Source organism: Patella vulgata, chromosome 4 (genome assembly GCF_932274485.2).
Source record: "Patella vulgata chromosome 4, xgPatVulg1.2, whole genome shotgun sequence".
Taxonomy (NCBI): Eukaryota; Metazoa; Mollusca; class Gastropoda; family Patellidae; genus Patella; species Patella vulgata.
The window spans coordinates 54,996,282-55,002,872 of record NC_065882.2 but is presented as its reverse complement, the minus strand read 5'-3'; positions in this window follow the sequence as shown (position 1 = coordinate 55,002,872).

Genomic DNA, 6,591 nt, shown 5'->3' with positions numbered 1-6,591 from the left:
AACTCGCTGATAATCCGGATCATGTTAATGAGTAATACTTACCAGTGGAGTCGGAGAATGATTAGTTGATTGATAATTGCTTATCTTAAGTCATTATTTACTTCCTAATGATTAATTCAAGCGGTGATTAATTCAAATGGAAGTATTCAAAATGGCCGACAGTTCTTTTCGAAGAGAATTAAATATTTTGATAGTTGAATTCCGTTTACTGTGGCTTCATACGGCATGTTAAATATACAAGCAGGCCTGATTGGATATTTTTATTTCAAATTACATTATCATCATTGGTCGGAAACGTAAGAACGAGTCGAAGACCGACGGTTCTCGAGTGAGAAAATGGTTCGCCATTTGCTTCATATTTCCGCCCCCAAAATGCTCTGAAGTGAACGGCGAATATAATTGTAAGCATTTATAATCATTCTATTGTACACTCAAAACATAAATTTATAGAATAAAAACCTATCCTTGGGTGATTTTTGACGTGAAAATACTGAAAATATATTGTGCAATACAATGTGCAAATAGACTAGAGTCACGAAAAAATATATTTGATCTTAGTAAATCACCTCCAAACTGGGCTAATGTATTATGTAAAGACATATTTTTTTCAGTTGTTGTATATTGTAATTGTATCGGTAATAGTTTTATAATAGGCCTACCTGAGAAATAAAATTTTACATTTTGTCTTTTTTATCATACATTTTTGGCAGATAAAATATTCCATTTGGCGGGAAAAAAATATGAATATTTTTGTAGATGAAAGCCAGTGTGAGCCCTAGGGCCTGTTTCACGAAATTTTAACTAAGATAAAATCCAAATTTTAGTAATTTGATTAGATAATATTAAATTGATTTTAGTGCTTAGCCAACCAAAATTGAAGTATCTACTAAAATTTGGATTTTTATCTTTAGTTAAGATTTCGAGGAACAGGGCCCAGTAATCGGGGTTGGGGAGATCTTCCATATCTTGGTACTTTTGTAATAGTGTGATTTTCCAATAGACACAGAAGATATAGACCATCTATTTTGGATAGCAGTTCGTATCATCCATTTCCTTTCTTAGCCTATAAGTGGTGTAGATAACTCCATGTGGTGTAGATAACGTTTAAAAATAATAATAATAAAAACAAGATTACCCTGAAACGATGCCATCTGTAAATCCCATCTGTTTACAGATAACTTTAGCTGTATTACTATAGAAATATCTATCGGCACATATATAACCACGTTGTGAATCATACGTTATCTGTACTGATCCAGACGATACAGTTCCACCAACCAATGATAGAAATGGAGCTAGTATTAAAGACAAAGGCAAACATTTATAGACATGGTTAGATAAAACTTGAACATGGTTTATTTCTGTTTAGTTAGTTAAATGGATCAAAAGGAGCGCACAGTGTGACTAGTCGTTTCGATGTGACGACAAATGGGGATCCACACGTGTACACACGGCACACACGCAAGATGGCGCTGTAAGAAATGCGCTGTTCAGACAAACTTCTTTTCCCCAGCATTGTATACGTGACCATGGTGTATTAGTAGAAAATAACCCGTAGTCTTATAATGACGGAATTATTAATAAACAATCTATTTGAAACATACATTATGCAAGAGTTAAATCTATAAATTGCAGGTCTTTCTTTAGGCCTGAAATGTTATCTAAATTATTAATTAGACATTAATTAACCTATCCAGACCATAATCAACTCTAGATGGCATCGCTAGCCTGCGACCTTTAGTGGATTATGAGTCGATTTACTGCATAATTTTCCTTCACAATTTAACGATTAAGTGGATAATCGAGACTATGCTGTTTATCGTACCGACTTTAGTAATGATGATCAAGGCTAGCCGGAACTTTCAACCGCTTAGTTCTCCTTTCATAGTGGATCAATTTGAATGAAATTTTCAGAAAATTGCCTTTACATTATTTTAACTATTATAGTGAGAACTGCCAACTCGTTATCGAATCTCCCATCAAAATGTATCTTTAATAGTAAAACAACTAACCTCTACGTGATGTGTAACAAAGAACACCAGCATCCTTATAATAATCTCTCATTAAACATTTCTCGGGTCCAACAGGACACTGTGATAGCATAGTTTCATTTCCAAAACAACCAATCTCAGACAACCAGAATGGACCTGTACCTTGACTTGAGTATTCATAAGCTACACCACCCCGGTTAGTCGATGAAAGTTGCTTACAGAGAACACCAGCATCAACGTCGGTCCAATATTGTTGACATATTCGACCCTTTATACCGTGTTTAGTAACAACTACACGACCCGTTTTAGATTGGTAAGCAGGCACACCACCGCTTAGACCAACAGATGTTGCTGGAAGGGGGAAAAATAAACACGATTAAGATACTTGACTAGAACCAACTCGACGTCATATCCACCATAACCAAGTCTATCGTGAACGTCAAAGGTCCAGTATGTAATACAATCCGAACATTATTAAACAGGGACATAGTAATATCAAGAAAAACCCTTCCATGAGTCGAAAATAGACCTTGAAGAAGTAAAACATGTATTATTAGAGCTTACAATATATAACACGTTTTTTTATTAAATGGAGGTCATGCAGATACAAATCTAAGCTACTTACTATTATCCATAGTTCCGTTAAAGCAAGCGACGGAGGCATAGTTACTATATGATAAACTGGAACATCTAGAGCTAGCGTAAGAACAGTTGAGAATGGAAGATTCGGACCCTGTACATGTTATGTTGTTCCTGATGTAGCCTCTCCAGCTATAATATTGCCCATAGGCACCTGCCGGTAGTGCCCTACCATTCCCAAATCCCATCTCACGGCAGACCACTCGAGCTTCTTTATCACCGAATCCAGCCCCACATAGTGGTGTCCAGTATGTGTAGCCATATCTTCTATTTTTTATCTGGACAATGCCATGTTTTTCATCTCCTCTTTTTAATCGAACTGAAATTTCATTGAAGAATAATAAAGGTACATGTTTGAACCTGCTTGAAAAAATAATGAAAATAAGCCTTTAACGACAAAGTTCAAATTGTAATACTGTGAAAGTTACTGAGATCGAATTTCAAATGAACTGTGAAATACACTGTCAAATAAAATCGAAGTTCAAGCTGTCTATCAGGGATGGATGGAGTAATATAATACCATCATAATTTATCAATTTAACTGACATAAAATTCATAAGATAATTATGCATCAGAAAGTAAATGTATGAGACATGATGTATGAGGATGACTGGCGGTTAACTGATTTAAAAATAACTATAACATTACCTTCATTATAACAAACAACGGATGCGTCCTTTGAATGATCAGAACAAGCAGAGTCAGCTAGTCCCCATCCTTTATTCCTACATGCAAAGATGGAATTTTCTCGGCCATTGCAGATCATTCTATCCATTAAAATACCATATCTTCCGGGTCCATAGTAAGAACCTTTCAGTGCAATCCCATCCACAAAACCCAAAGTTTTACAAACAACAGCAGCATCGTAATTCGACCAATAGTTGTCACATATAGTTCCTGTTTCTCCATTCATTGTAATCTCAACTCTTCCATGTCTAGCGGTGCCATTAGCGAGACTTATTGACGGAGGACCTACAAAATGTGCAAAAAGGCATCCACGTTATATCGTTAGAATTTAATAATTTAAGATTGACATTCATCGTCATCGCCGAGTTCGGGTCATAGCTCTGTGCTAATAGTTCTTACAGAGATAATCCATGGAGTCAATAAAAAAAGACCTTGATGTACACTTGGCTTTAAAGCTTGCGTATCTTGTAGAAGACAAAACCATTTTCTCAATTGAGACAGACAGAAGAACCCTATCTAGGTTCGGATATTTACCTCTTTTACTCTATCAAAAAATAGAACAAGGAATTATAAAAGTTTTGTGCTATTTTTCTGACATTTATTTCATCAGAACTATTACAAAACTGTATTGGACCTACCAGATGAATAACACATGGCTCCGTTTGGTATACAATATCGACTTTGTTGCCCCCATGGTTCTACCACGCAATTTTCTAGACTACTCTCTGAACCACTACAGTTATAGCTGCTAACCCAGGATTGCAATGGCAGATATCTTGATGAGGCACCATAAGCTATCCCACCTTAAATGATAAATACATATTAATTTATTAGAAAGTCTTTTCCGTGCAAGTGAAATTCCACAATGTTAAATTATCTATGCATTCCCGGATTTGCAATTGAATCATGTATAGTTTTAACTGGCCATTTTGTATGCCCCCGTCTAACCATCTATAATAAACTTTACCTCGATGATTTAGTTGTTTACAGGCAATGTTGGCGGTAGTATCGTTCCAATTGCTGGCACAAGAAACACCCCATTTCGCCATGTGACGAACTTGTATCATTCCCCATTGTGGATTTGCACCACCTACTGATCCATTTTGTATCCGAACAGCAAAATCTGTAAAATATTATTATTCATGCATTACTTAGTTCTCAGTTATAGCATATGTACAAAGGTTATTAAATATGGAATGAACTGGGGTATCAAGTCTCATCAACACAAAATACGTCAGTTATTTTAAGACTAATATTTTAATTTATATATATACGTCAGAAATGCTAATGGCAAGTTGGCCTATAATTGGGCGTTTCTGACTAGTCTGCTTCTAATTCTAACCGCCACGAGTTCCTTTATGTGCTCACCAAAGTGTTCACCGGTAGACCCGGCTTTTAATTCAATCCAAATTAACCTTTCTGCAACAACCAAACAGTTCGAAAGTCAGTAATACATGTATGTTAATATTATATCAATACTTTAACTATTCACATATCTCGGGCGGTTTGATGCGGTCTAAGATACAGAAGTTTGAGTTTGTCAATATATACATGTACCAAGTGTTAACGGGATAATGATATGTAATAGTTTACCATTATCGCCTGTTGATGGAACTGGCCTGTAACAAATGACCGAAGCCATGTTTGCTCTATTACATCTTCCAGGTTGTCTGGTGTAACTACAGTTAGTCAAGTATTGTTCATTTCCAGAACACGTAAAGTTGGTGTACGCTGGACGTTGGTAGGAATATCTGTAGGTGTAAATACTCAACCTGGAGCAGCACATGGCTTTTCCATCATCGTACCCCATCTGTTTACACACTACCTTAGCATCAAGGTCATCCCACTGTGAATCACAGACTTGCTTCCACCCTGTTATTTCTCTGATCTGTACAAGACCCATATCAGAAGCACCGGCTAGACCTAATATTTGAACTGCAAATGAAATACGTTAGTTGTCACGAAACATGTTTATAATGTAAGCCAGTTACTAAATTAATTATAGGACACGATTTCTTTCATGTTGTTATGCTAGATGGGTGGATGGAATTTTCAGACTACGCCACTGCTGGTAAACAAAATAAGTGATTGCAACTCAACTGAAATGTACATAGAAAATTCTTCTGTTATTGATGTACACAATCACCCAAATCACATTTAAAAATATTATTTTTTTTTAAAAAAAAAAAAGATTGATAACAAACCATCTTGATTGAAGCATTTGACTCCAGCATCTTCATAATGACGACAATTATGACTTCCCCAACCAGCAAAAGAGCAATTGGCCAAGGAGGTTTCGTTTCCTCTACAATCTACATTATCCATATATATTGGGCCAGTGCCTTGGGAGAAGGCTGCATATTTTATTGCCTATAAAATACATATTGATTGAAAAACGATAAGCCATATACAAAGATATTGGTAACAATTTACATATTAATCACTCCAGGTGTAGAGCAAAAGATATACTAGCGCAGTCAGATCAACAATTTCTATTCTTGACCACCGTCCAGACCGGTCGCATTGTTTCTATTACGTCGTTTTTGTAAATCATTTGTCATTGTTTTGTTTTTCATTTTGAGTAAAGCCTGTATCATTACAGGCCCGGGACTGCACAGCGCTGTGGACGCTTAGTGCTGGTCCCCGGGTCCATTCACTTGATTTGATATTTGTTGTTTTGCGTCTAATGTGGTCCCCCCCCCAGCTTCTTATTATAGATACAAAATGTAAATAAATATGTAGAAGCGGTTTATATACTCTCCGTTATGTATACATGATGTGCATGTATTTGTAATCTGAGTATACATATTGAATGAGGGGGTGGATGTCCGAATGGTTAGCACGTTCGTGCTGTATCATAAGGTCTGTCACTGAGTGAACTGGCGTGGTTTCGATTTCCCGGTTGTACGTGACAAGGAGTAGGGTCGCCTGTCCAACCTCGTGGGTTTTCTCCAGGTCCAACGGTTTCCTCCCACTGCTAAAGACCCCTACGCGCAAGCGAAAATTTGAAATAAAATTAAACTATATGTTAGTCCCGAAATGACCTAGTTTGTGTCGAGTGGACGTTAAACCCCATTCTCATATTAAAGGATAAAATATGACATGATGCATTTAATTATTATACATATAATATCCTGCCTCGTGTACAACACCTATAATTCTCTTTATATTGTTTCTTACCGTTCCATATTTATAATTAAACATTCGACAAACAATCGTGGCATCAACATCGCCCCAAAGATCATCACAAATTGTTCCCCACTGTTCTGTTGTG